The sequence below is a fragment of the Antennarius striatus genome, chromosome 13 (genome assembly GCF_040054535.1).
Source record: "Antennarius striatus isolate MH-2024 chromosome 13, ASM4005453v1, whole genome shotgun sequence".
NCBI classification, from domain to species: Eukaryota; Metazoa; Chordata; class Actinopteri; order Lophiiformes; family Antennariidae; genus Antennarius; species Antennarius striatus.
In genome coordinates this window covers 1,202,501-1,216,613 of record NC_090788.1, presented here as the reverse complement: position 1 = coordinate 1,216,613, position 14,113 = coordinate 1,202,501, and the positions used below count along the sequence as shown (strand labels likewise).

Below are 14,113 nucleotides of genomic sequence, written 5' to 3'. Positions count from 1 at the left end.
AAACCAGTCCCACCACAGCCACCACGACAAGATGTAATAACACCGGCCTCCTGCAGACGGTGAATCATCACAGCTGCTCTCGTACGGAAGAGGAATCTCACTTCCTGTTCGCGTATCGTGGCAGAAAAGTGCCCAAACAAGGCCTCAGATAGCGTTTCAAGCACAGGAGGGCTCCCATTGGCTGACGGCTCTCCAAGTGGAGGATTGGGTACAAGGAAGGGGTGAGTGTTCTGCCCTGAAGATACATGAACCACAGCAGCGAGGGCTTTGTCTGTTGTGTGAAGTCCCTCCAGGGCTGCTGACATGGATCACACCTTAAATTCAAGGAAATTCAAGGCTGGAACAAGAGCAGATTGTGAAACTTGTGAATTGGATCAATTTAAGAGTTTTAAAACCGTTTTTTCATCGATTTTTAAAAAATCGGGAATTCTAAATAGGTTTTTGTCCACATTGTTCATAGGGACTAAGAAGATGAAGACATGCTGTGATGAAGGAATGACTCGGCTCTTCTTCAGACTTCATGTCTGAGTCATGGGACAAACTCATGAGACACAGCGACACTTGATCCCAATATTTAAACCCAAAAAAGCCTCCCCAGGACGGTTTTACTGTCACTTCCTGCCTGTTCAAAGAAGAACTTAAAGGTTTAACCTTAACAGGAAGACAATGACGAAACACACATTTGTCAGAAATGTCAACTGTATTCTGAAAGAAGTCATACATTTGATTTTTGCCGCCCCCCAAAAAAGAAGAGCTTCACTTGTCAGAAGGAACTCTTTCCACGACTCTCTAAAAGAATATCAGACAGTCGTAGACGTATAATGGAAAGTTTAAGTCACCCATGTTCGACGTGTGCTAAAGAAAGGACCTTTGCATATTCTCTATATTTTATTTCCAGCTAGTAAAATAGTTAGAGAGGTGATGAAAGGGGCTGCTGACAGCTTTAGAGCCTCGTGACGTTTGAGTGGATCCAAAACCTTCAGTTTTCCATTTGTCATTCATAGAAAAACGACTTTTCCCCGATTTAAACTGCTGTGAAATTAGTTTAAAAAAATAGAACTCCAAGAAAAGGGCAAAATTTGAAAATAAGGTCAGTTATAAAAATTTATTGAGCAAGGCGGAGTATGATGGTGTTGTGACACACACACACACACACACATACACACACACACACGCACACGCGTGATTGCTTCATGACTACATCGGTGTTGCAACGCACAAGAAGGCCTCGTGAAACCGTAGTGGTGTTTGTGGACACGCCCTGCTGAGCCAACAAGAAAATATTCCAGGTCTTAATGGCAGAATTATCACAAACAAAGCATGAATCAAACTGAGTTGACCAACCATCATCCGGCGCACGCCCACGCACGCATAATTCACCGCTATCGTGGAAAAAAAAAAGAGTCAAGATTACTCACAGGCGTGCATTTTTCAAACCTTGACTGTCATCCGAGAAGAAAATCATTTCAATAAAAATTCAAACAATTTAAATGAATGTTCAGAATATGAGGAAATATTTCTGCGGTGTCGCCATGGTGATTTTTGTGTGTTTTTGTGGGGCAGGAGCTTGGATTGTGTTTAATCAGGTGAGGATTAATGAAGGGAATTGAACCCAACAGGCAGATAAATGACATTCCTTCAGTTATCAAAGAGGAAATTTATATTTAGTTGAACTAAAAAAAAAAAAAGACAGTTTAAAATGAAATCATGACCAGAAAATAGTTTACTTTCAATCAATAAATAGATTTTAAATTTAAATAATTAAAGCAGAGGGTGCATTAGACGACATCCACTCCAGTGGTGTGTACTTCTGGATGGAGCCCAAGAATAAAATGATGTCAACTTCAGATTCACAATAAAATAGAGACAAATTAATTTAAAAAAAAGTATAGTTGTGTGTAAATTAAAATATTAAACGGTTGGTCGTGATAAAAATCATGAGATCTGTGGATTGATGGATATATCATGACGATACAAGATACACACTTTGTGTTGATGTGTGTGTGTGTGTGTTCACACTGATCTACCGCTGCTCGGCGGGTTCAAGCTGAAAGGCTGCGTCTCCATTCATAAACTGAAGTGTGATTGAGAGCGAAAGAAGCGCTGAGAATCAGACGTGGGTGAGGATGATGATGTGGGGGGAGAGGGGGGTGAGGTGGGGGGGGTGAGGGAGGAAGCTGACGGTTGAGGAGTTGTAATGAGGGCAACTTCCTGTGACAAGAAACACAACGTGAGTCAAAGCGAAACGTCTCAGGAACCAATGGGCTGTCACGGCAGGCCTGCAGCTCAATGAACAGTGAAACACACACACACACACACACACACACACACACACACACGTAAAGCCTTCATTGATAATTCTTTGATTGCATGGAAAACAGGATTCAGCTACGATACGAAAACGTCAAAATAAATGAATAAACAAACAAACAAATAAATAAATAAAAGCGTTTGACCGAACTCGTCGGCAACGACACGGCGAAGGAGGACGGATGATGCAATCGCTGAGCCTGATTTCAACAAGTGTGTGTGTGTGTCTGAAACCGAGAGTGTGTGAGCGAACGTGTGTGTGTGTGTGTGTGTGTGTGTGTGTAATGATGGACACTCCCACCAGCAGGTGTGAGGGGGCCGACAAGGACGCCCATCATGGCACCCATCAGCGCACACACACACGCACGCACGCACGCACACACACACACACACAATCAGAACGCAGCTAGTTAAACGTGTGTGTGTGTGTGTAGTTTTTATTATAAAGTTTTTATTATAAACACTGACAACACAAAGCCCCCCCCCTAGGGGTCAGAGGTCATCTCCTGGAGGAGACAGGAGGCGATCAGCAGCTCTCTCAGGAGCTACGGCTGACTGCAGAGGTGCATCATGGGAGATAGAGCACAGAGGAGGCTCCTGTAGGAGGCCCCTGGTTATCCAGAGGGAAAACTGAGCCATTCATCACGGCGTCGTCACGGCAACAGGAATACGTGACAACCCCCTCAACACACACACACACACACACACACACACACACACACACACACACACACACACACACACACACACACACACACACACACACACACACACACACACACACACACACACACACACAAACACACACACACACTCTGTTCAAGGTCTGGACGAACTGTTTCAAACAGATTAAACTCAATAAGTTTAACTCACATCCAACTGATGAAGGTCACGAAGGGGAGGAGGAGGAAGAGGAGGAGGAGGAGGAGGAGGAGGAGGAAGAGGAGGAAGAGGAGGAAGAGGAGGAGGAGGAAGAAGATGAAGAGGACACACACACACTTTAGCATACGAAAAAGAAAACACACACAGAGCCACGAGGTCGCCGTCGGGGAAAGGATCAATAAGTCCCGACTGATTACCCAGAATGCCGAGCTCTAAAAGCAGTTTTTGTGTCAGCACATCACAAACGCCATCATCAGATGAGTGTGTGTGTGTGTGTGTGTGTGTGTGTGTGTGTGTGTGTGTGTGTGTGTGTGTGTGGGGATACAGGAGGGCAAGAATCAAAAGCGATGTGTCGCCGCCTCAGACTGTGGGGGGGGCCCTGGGGGCCGACTCCTGTCCGGACAGATTCCAGCTGAGTCAGCGGCCACAACAGACACCAGGACGTCTGACTGGGATTAGAACCAATCCCACTCCAGGGGTCCGGACACACACACACACACACACACACACGTGCAGCAGCTGACCCGGTGTGTGTGTGTGTGTGTATGTGTGTGTGTGCGGGTCGCCTGCTCGCCCTTTGGGTCGTCATGGTTACCGTATTCCTGTAAACAAACCGCTAAACGTTTGAACCCAACGCAGCCCGATCGGCGGCTCGGTCATTACAAACTGGTGCCGCGCGAGGATGGATTGTTCAAACCCACAGAAGCTTATTTTAAATTGTAGTCCCGATCTGAAAGTCACTAAATATACATGGCAATTACAGGGGGGGGGGGCAAGATCGACCGAACAGCCAGAAGTTTTCCCTTTTGATGCGACGTCGTAACGTAGACGGGTGTAAGAACGGTGGGGTTCCAAACCGCTCCCCCCAAATTGGAACCTTGCAAATAAAAATTCAACAAATTGCTTTAATAGGTGGAATTCTAGCATTTTAGCTTTTAATTTTTTTTTTTAAATGATAAATAAGGACCAACGATCATCTCCAGGTCAAACGTATTGGTGGTGAGTTCAGGGACTCCTAACATTTTTGTACATTTCCCCGCTGTGCGACAAATAAAGGTTTATTTTATCTGATCTTCTATTCCTGTTCCTCACAGGAAGTAGAAGCAGGACATCTATTTAATCTGGATTATTTAGGTTCCCAGAATACTGATGGTCCCTCACAGAACAGGAAGTGACCGTAAAGCTGAGTCAGACCCTTCAATACGACGATGACGCACAAATATGTGGCCAACGCGACGTACAAACCAGTCACGCACCAACAATTAGAGGAGACGCGTGACATCATTTACACCAGGAAGCCACGCCGGCGTGGGGCCAGAGTGTCCCACTTTGAGATCCTGTAAGCCCCGCCTCCGACCTTGTGACACGACCCCCTACCCCACCCCACCCCCACCTCATTGAAACTTTCCGTAACATCACTGCTCACGATGGATGTTCATAGTAAGGCCTAAAAGGAGGACAAGTCCCCCGAGGGGGCTCCAGGTACAACACACACACACACACACACACACACACACACACACACACACACACACACACACACACACACACACACACACACACACACACACACACACACACTCACACTCATTTGCATCAGGGGATTGATGGAAATGCACCCGAGTGGCGTCCGGGGCGACCGGGGGCCTCTTTCTACGGGACAGGGATGGACACACCCCCCCAGCGCCGGGGGCCTCACATGTAATCTGGTTGTATGTGTGTGTCACGCCACCCCCCACCACACCACAACCCGCCGAACACACACACACTCACACACACACACATCCCACCTTCTTCAACTCCTCGAATCTCTTTCTATTCTCCATCGCCCCCCCATAGACAATGCTGATCAGTGACCCCCCCCTGTTCTTTTTCTACTTCTTCTTCTACAATTCATTTCTGCATCTCATCAGGAACAAATAAACTGCATCCAACAAACAAACAAACAAACACGCTGTAAGAAGTTCCCGTGTGGATGCCAATGAGGGATTTTCCAGGGTCAGAACAAACCGTGTTCACTGCAGCCTGACAGGTCGACCGTATGGGGGGGGTGGAGCGCTGGTGGTGGTGGGGGGGCGCTAGCTGCACTCACAAAATGGTTGACTCCTCTTCCTTTGGCTGCACAAAATGGCCTCCTCACCAGCAGAGGTGTGAGCACCAGAGGAATTCACCGATTCACCATTTTAAAAAGCGTGAAAAACCAACGGAAAACTGATCAGAGCCGCTTCACCACAGCAGAGAAACGTCTGAAACCCTCCTAGAACTCACTTAAGAGTGTTTAAACATCAAGCCTAACATCAGCATCAGCATCAGCATCATCAGCTTCTCACCTGTATCTGCGTTCCGGCGGCTGTGTGTCCAGAGTGGAACCAAAAAATATCCAGAAAGGCACCAAAAAAAATGTAAAAATGTTATTCCTTCCAGGTCAAACAAAGGATTTGGAATCTGTTAAAAAAAACAATGAAGAGAAACGACTTCATGAACATTTGAGAAATGCAAAATGCTTAAATCATGACATTGTGACATAGCTCATTTAACACGTTGTTTTACCGGTCTGTAAATCGACCTCAGTTTAAGAAACACGGAGAAGAAACAAAAGAAAGAGATTTCACCATATTTACTGCTTTTTTTTTTGTCCCTTTTAGAAACAAATCAGAACATTTCTCTCGATTGAATTCATTGAGTTTGACTTACAGGAGATCAGCTTCAAATCCAGAGGACTCCCAAAGATTCCCAGCTTCTGTTGGCAAAATTCCTGGAAAAAAAGAGGGTGAATTAAAATTAAAATTCCTCTGATATCAACCGTCGGTCACGTCCTTCAGCTACAAGGATCCACACAAACGCAGGAGACGTGAAACACCTGCAGGTTTAAACCAGAGCAAACGTTAAAGTTCTCATTTTATCATCTCTGTTTCAGACAAATCTCTTTCTGGTAAAATTTAATGAGCACATTTCTCTATTCAAATTGTTCATTTAAATACTAAAACTTTATTTATAAGGGAATAGCAGCAACTATTTGTTTCCCTGATGGAGGGAATACCAGGAGGATGGAGTTGAAACGTCTACAAGTGATTTTTTATTTTAAGAAATGCTTTTAGATTCATGAATGAATAAATATGAATAAAAATGAGGTGAAAAAACAAAAGAACAAACGCTTTTAGGAACGTTTCTTATCCAAAAATATCAGCTTAGAGTTCCTCCATCACCTCTGTGTTGATCATGAAGCGTTTTAACAAATTATTTCTTGGCTGCCGACTTCCAACTTTAATATTTCGTCTCTTAAAAAACAAAGCAGCAATCAAATGAAACGAAAAACGCGCAAATATTTCACTTTTTTATTTTTAGAATTTCTATTTGTTTTAAAAATTCATGCAGAGACGCAACAGGAGGGCCTCAACAGAAACTTTTATCAATTTATTTAATGAGATAAAAACGGAATAATTAAATAATTTGACCCGGAGAATTTAGACCTGCAACGGCAGAAACTGTTCCAACTTGAAAATACATTTATTTTTAAGGGAATTTTCACTTTTTACTGCCTAGAATTTCTTTCTAAACTCTCCCAGGTTTGTCAGTTTGATGTTAATCTCTAAGAATCAATTTTCAGTTTGCATCTTTTGTGATATTTTCACCAATAAGAGTGAAAATTTACTAGAAATGACAATTTTATTGATTACAGTTTGAGTGATTGGGTCTAAAGATGCCTGTTAATCACAAAAAAACAACCACCAATTTAAATAGATCCTCAGAGGAAAAGGAATTTATTTTAACACTTAAATGAAATTTGACTTCACCTTTAAATGAAGACAAATATGTTCCTGCAGACGGGTGAAACGCAGACGTGTCGCTCCTGAACACGCGTGTTGGACCAACTGGTTTTAACTCGTCGGATTCTTACCTCTGGCGCTGGTTATTAATTCCTTTGTAAGTGAGAATGTGAGAACAAAACGCACGTTGGTCATTCTTGTGACTCACAGATTCTTACTTTTTCAGCTGGTCGGCCCTTTTCCCTCCACAAAAGCCTCTTTTCACAGCAGTGACACACATTTTCTCCCCCCAATATACCTTTTCTGGGAAGAGGAGATTTAATCTGTTTGGATTTTTACTTTAAATAAGTTCTGGGAACACACTGGGAATGAAAAGGACCCCCCCTTACCGACCCCCACAGGTCCAGGACCTTCATATCTGTGGGTGACACGTTTCATATCTAGATGTTAATAATGAAATAATTCATTTTCTTAAATAGAAATTGTTTTTCTAGAGGAATTTTTTTAATGTTTGATTCTGAGAGGAAATTAGAAATTTACATTAGCAGTAAAAATGTAATAATAACTGAATATTTTTCTCTTAATTTGTCTTAATTTAATAATAATTTAATATTCTGGACTTTACCGTAAAATAATGCAGAGTGGATTTTATTTTTGAACAATTTCCTTGCTATTTATTTGTCTGAACTCATCTCAGAGTTATATTTTCATCAAGAAAAACAAAATCTGAATGCTTACATTGCAAAATAAAAATTAATCTGCTGATACTTTATAGAAAGCTGTGAAATATCTCCATCAGAATAATTACATTCATTCATTTTGTATGAAGCATGTTTTTATAAAAGTCTTCACCATCTTTTTGTGTCTAAACAAATATTTTGCTTTATATTTATGTTTTATCTGGTCACAAAAATTAAAACTTGAACCCAAATTTACAACTTTTAATCTGGTACCACTCAAAATATGTATAAATTATAGTTTGAAGTTACTGTACAAAATTATTTGATGTGTTTTTAATTAAATAGAAAATGTGTGGGCATAAATTGAACTTCAATCCTCCTGAATGAATCAAAACAGAGATTAATTAATAAAAATATGCTATAATATTCTATAATTAACTGTAGCTGATGGCCTTTTGCTCCAAACTGTTTCTGTTGATTTGAATATATAAAATATTTCAATTTTGATGTCAAAATTCGTCATAAAATTATTTTTCCTCCCTGAACCAAATCATTTATGTTCCCATTTTATTTATTGTGGATGTTTATGTAGCAAATAGTTTTTAAAACGACATTTGCTGCCTTTTAGAATCCACATTTATCTGTTTTTAACGCTGGAAACTCTGAACATCCTTCAGTGATGTTTCCTGTAAGTCGAACACTTTTTATTTCCCTGCTTTTCCAACTGGAAACTAAATAAAAAAAGGATTTTATTTGGACTGAAGACGTGAGAAAAGAGTTTCTTTTTAAAAAAGTGAGGCCTCCGATTCAATAAGCTTCATATTCATTTTTTAAAAAGAGGCCCCGGAGGGGCCCGCAGGGGGCCGGCGGTGCCCGACCATACCAAATATGGTCAACAGAATGAGAACAGAGCTGATGACATTCTGTACGGGGAGCAGCCGAGCGCAGAGGAAATGTGAGAGACGGGTGGGGTGGGGGGGTCGCCTAATAAGGTGATGGGGGGGGGGGCGACGGGACGAGCACTCTGATTGGCTCTCCTTTTGAATTTCTGTCTCCGCTCCCGTCCAATCAGGACAGCTTTCTGTCTGGACTCTCCTGAAGTTTTTAATTCTGGCTGTGTGTGTGTGTGTGTGTGTGTGTGTGTGTGTGTGTGTGTGTGTGTGTGTGTGTGTGTGTGTGTGTGTGTGTGTGTGTGTGTGTGTGTGTGTGTGTGCGTGCGTGATTTACACTTATTCTACATTTTTTGACCCAGGGAGGGGGTCCAATCAGGCCGTCCTGGTTTCAGACGTCCAGACTTGTTTGGCAGCTGATGGAAAATCACTATCTTCACCAGCCCCCCCACCCCCACCCTGCTTTACCCCCCCAATACGCCCCCCTTACCCCCCCCCCTGACGGGGCAGGGCTTAGCAGCAATTACATTTGGTCTGATCTCGTGAAGGATGCAGCGTCATTCAAACGGGGGGGGGGGGTTGCACAGATGCCTGACTCAGCAGTCTGCGCAGCTGCAGTCGCCCCCCCCATACACACACACACACACACACACACACTGAGACGACCTCGTGTCTGACGTGTTGTTCAAACCGTTCACACACCCCTAACGGTCCAATCAGCCCCGCCTCCTCCGTCTGAACAACCAATCACGTCAGCGATTGATCGTTTGATCAGCTTTTTTTTTTTTTTTTACGCCTGACGACTCCGTCCAATCACATTTGATTATTTAGTGTCACGTGACTAACATGGAAACCTGCGTTACAGTAAAAGCAGATGGAGGTCCACGCCGAGCGGTTGCCGGTTGCCGTGGCGATGACAGTCAGGGAGGTTTCTCCAGCTCCTGTCGTGGGTTAAACGTGACCCGACGGCCGCCTCACAGGCAGGTTTGGGCTTTTTTTCCCCCCCTCCTCCACCTGTTTTGAATCTAAAACCCATTACTGTAGGATGTGACGGCTGCTTATTTTGGGGTCCCTCACCGAGTGGGAGTGGGGGGGGGCATGTCAGCAGAGGAAACGCTTTCAGGAGGGTTCTGGCGGCGCTGACGGGGTGTAGAGTTCACGCGTGGACAGAAAGCAGGGCCGTGGAAAATTAAAGTGTCGGACGAGGAAAAATATATGCATAGCCGACGCCCCCGCGCCGTTGTCTCGCCCACGCCCCCGCGCCGCTGTCTCGCCCACGCCCACGCCCCCGCGCCGCTGCCTCACGTTTTTTCTTCTTCTTTTTTTTCTCAATGAAAGTCTTTCACGCAGAAAAGACGCACATCTCCAAAGAGGGTCGAGCCCCCCCCACCACCCACCACGCCCCCCCACCCCAGACGATCTCATTAACTCCTGACCAGCCCCCGCCTCCTCGCTCTCTCTCTCTCTCTCTCTCTCTCTCTCTCGTTCGCTCGCGCCGGCGGAGGAAGTGGAGGGAAGTCCTGATGTGACGGCGGACGCGGCGGGAATAACGGCTAAAAAAAATCAACAACAACAAACAAAACAAAACAAAACAAACAAAAAAAACATAAACGCATAAAAACAAACAAAAATATAAAGATAAAAAAAAACCAAAAAAACGCACCCCTGAGTCCACGTTGACAAATTCTTTAACAAGCTGCGGTTACAGGGAAGCTGGTTTTACTCTGACTCACCCCCCCCCCCGCCTCACACACACACACACACACACACACACACACCCTTCAAACAGTTTACTGGAAATAAAGAGGGAGGAGGAGGGAGGGGGCGCTTTCAGAGAAGTCACATGACGGGGCCGGGCAAACCACAGCACAGAGAGCCTTTGAGTGCAGTAGGCCGGTGGTGGGGGGGGGGCAGGCAGAACAGGGGGGGCAGGCGAGCATACGCCCAGCGCAGATGGCCCTGATTTGAGTTACAGGAGATACGATCCTGGGAGTTGGCAGGGAAGAATTCACAGCCTGTTAACCCCGTCTGTGCCAGGAATAAAAACACAAAAAAAAACACGGATTCTCCCAGAATCCCTTGTTTTTTGTTTCTTTTAACTGATTTACGAGGGGAAACGCGCGGCTGACGTTGATGACATCAGCGTCTGCACAGCCGTGACTTCATTATTCTGGAATAACCAAAGCGTCACGTGCGCTTCATGTGGCAGGAAGTTGGCTCCAGTACGGCATGCTGGGAGAAATCCCGTCAAACTGTCGCCGCCTTTTTCGATGCGAGTCAGCATCCTCATCCGGCTGGGTGTGATGAAGGACGTCTGAACGTATGTGTGTGTGTGTGTGTGTGTGTGTGTCTGTGTGTGTGTGTGGGGTGGGGGGGTGGAAGGGGGCGTGGCACAACGATCCAACGCCACGAATTGGAAAAAATTCTACTTTAAAGGTGGAGCAGGAATCCTCCTCCGTGTTCCGACAGAGGGAGGAAAAAATTAGAAAAAATTTTTTTAAAGTGGAAAAATGTAAATCAGGTCTTGCGGGATCTCCCCCCACCAAAGAGGGGAACCCTGAGAACATCCGAGTGACGGTTAAAAGAAATTTTTAAAAACCCTGGCGAGAGGAAAGAATGCTTCCGTGTGCGGCGCCGGCGTGGATGTCATCAGAGGGAGGGGGGGAGGAACGGCACAGCGGGAGGCATCGGGAGCGACGGGAGCGCAGGAGGGGAAAGGAGGTCCCAGACACGGAGAGCGGCGCACGGCGTCACGTATGACGCTCCTCCCGTGTCACACGGTAAACGCGTGACGGAGGAAAAGACGTCCGACGTCACCGTGTCACCCCATCGTCTCCCGTTCCTCTCTCACGCGGGCGTGGTCCGAATGCAGGGCGTGTCGTCGCCGTTAGCGACGGTGGACCAGAAGGCGAAAGCAGAGGATGGAGTATTTCCATGCTTTTATTTTGAAATATGATTTGTTTCATTCATTTAAAGAGCAGTTTGTAGACAGAAAACATTTAATTTGAAGGCGTTTTCGGTGTGTGATTGATCAGACGTCGCCCCACGGAGGAATCGATGGCTTAAACTGGGAGGAACTGGATTCACTTTAAAAAAGAACATTTAAATAATTTTAAAATCTACTGTATAAAAAAAATCTAATTTAACCTAAACTTTAACACCAAAATGCTTTTATTTTTGCATTTTTTACCACATTGTTTCTCATTTTTAACTCCTGACGGACCAAAAACCAACAACACCTAAAGCGTGAGCAAACAAGGCACGCCTGTCATGACTCAGCACGACTCATCAAATCTCCTTTTAGCTCCAATCGGCAAAATAAAAGCATGAACAAACTTCTGAAAAACGGTTGAAAACGATTGTTGGAGGCTCGACCCGTCTGAGGCTCTACTCGTTTGAGGCTCTCCTCGTTTGAGGCTCTACTCGTTTGATGCTCGACCCGTTTGAGGTTCTCCTCGTCTGTGGCTCTACTCGTTTGAGGCTCTACTCGTCTGAGGCTCTACTCGTTTGAGGCTCTACTTGTCTAAGGCTCTACTCGTCTGAGGCTCTACTCGTCTGAGGCTCTACTCGTCTGAGGCTCTACTCGTCTGAGGCTCTACTCGTCTGAGGCTCTACTTGTCTGAGGCTCTACTCGTCTGAGGCTCTACTCGTCTGAGGCTCTACTCGTCTGAGGCGCTACTCGTCTGAGGCTCTACTCGTCTGAGGCTCTACTCGTCTGAGGCTCTACTCGTTTGAGGTTCTCCTCGTTTGAGGCTCTACTCGTTTGAGGCTCTACTCGTTTGAGGCTCTACTCGTTTGAGGCTCTACTCGTCTTAGGTTCTACTCGTCTGAGGCTCTACTCGTCTTAGGTTCTACTCGTCTGAGGCTCTACTCGTCTGAGGCTCTTCTCGTCTGAGGCTCTACTCGTTTGAGGCTCTACTCGTTTGAGGCTCTACTCGTCTGAGGCTCTACTCGTCTGAGGCTCTACTCGTCTGAGGCTCTACTCGTTTGAGGTCCTCCTCGTTTGAGGTTCTCCTCGTTTGAGGCTCTACTCGTTTGAGGCTCTCCTCGTTTGAGGCTCTACTCGTCTGAGGCTCTACTCGTCTGAGGCTCTACTCGTTTGAGGCTCTCCTCGTTTGAGGCTCTACTCGTCTGAGGCTCTACTCGTCTGAGGCTCTACTCGTCTGAGGCTCTACTCGTCTGACCGTTTGACCCTCACAGCTGGAGAGAGAAAAACATTCCTGAGGATGAGGAGCGTTTCAGGACGGACGAATCCGATGAAGAGTTCTTAAAAAAACGCGAACACGCTCATTCCTCTTCCTTCATTCAGACTCTGAAGAGAGCAGAAAATAAATATTTACATGGCGGAGCGGCGTTGTGGAGACGTTTACCACGCCGTCTGAACCCAGAACAACTTTCCTTTCCCTTTTTATTTTCTTTTCTTTACAGGGAATCTCAAAACAAACGCCCGGAAACGGCGGGAACATTTTCCTGGTGTTCATCATCGCCGTATGAGTCATAACATTGTGCAACTTGTACTCTTGAGGTATTTGACGGGGGTGGGGGTGGATGTTTGCGGCCTCACGTGAGCGTTTAGAGGGTATTTGCCAATTCTTTTGCTAACCTCTTTAGCGTCATGCTAATACGTCAGAATTAGCCGTAGCGACGCGATGGTTGCGATTAAAGAGCAGAAATGCAAGATTCATCTTTGTATAACGACAAGTAATCCCACAAACTCGTTGCCGTGGTTCCCAGAAGGCAGCATCCCAACAAGCTAGCGCCGCTAGGCCTTCTGGGACGGCGAGATCGCAGCACTTCATAAAACCAAAGTGATTTACGAGAAGTCAAATCCAGCAGATTATCGGGAGATTATGGGTATAAACATCACAGGCGAGGTGAAAAACCAGATGCCACTGCCGTGCAGCAAATTAGCTTCACGCTGAACCGCCGGCGGCTCCGTTCCAATTCGCTTCGAGCAGAAATTAGGAAGCGCTAAAAAAAAAGCGGAACATCGGAAAACGAACAAACGGAAGAAAGAGGAAAAGATCGGAGGGAAATAAATCGTCTGTAGTTAGTGGGTTCATCGAGTTCATCCTGCCAAAACACACGGGGGGAAGTGAGGGGTGTGTGTGTGTGTATGTGTGTGTGTGTGTGCCTACAGTCTTAATTAACACAATGAAAACAGCTGCCAAGAAACGCAATGATTTGGAGTAGCTCACAGCTCATTACTTTTATGTTTCCAGGCACAGGGGGAGTTGAGGTGTGTGTGTGTGTGTGTGTGTGTGTGTGTGTGTGTGTGTGTGTGTGTGTGTGTGTGTGGGATGCTAAGGATACAGTTAGCATAAGTTACCGATTCAGACAATTCGATTTCAAGCCCCGGTGCATCTCCCATCCCCAAAACCCCCCCAAAAAACCAACAGGAAGTGGCGCTCTTAATTTGAAATTTAATCCTTGAGGTCGAATCGTTTTTTATTTTTATTTTTTTAATGAGTCTCGCAGACAAAAATAAACCCGCTAATCACAACCACATTACTGATGCGTAGCTGGATGACGATTAGCCATTAGCAGTTAGCAACCGCGGTAGCGACAACAAGCCCAAACAGCC

At 45.4% G+C, this 14,113-nt stretch overlaps 1 long non-coding RNA gene across 3 annotated transcripts in view; it reads right to left on the bottom strand.

The window, feature by feature from the left end:
* The window catches only part of LOC137606197 (uncharacterized), a 29,392-nt gene that overhangs the window by 9,814 nt on the left and 5,465 nt on the right, over nt 1–14,113 (bottom strand). For all 3 annotated transcript variants that reach the window (XR_011037835.1, XR_011037837.1, XR_011037836.1), the window contains exons 4-5: nt 5,887–5,947; nt 5,523–5,637 (exon numbers count right to left, since the gene is read on the bottom strand). This is a non-coding gene — a long non-coding RNA (uncharacterized lncRNA). The remainder of the gene's footprint in view (nt 1–5,522; nt 5,638–5,886; nt 5,948–14,113) is intronic.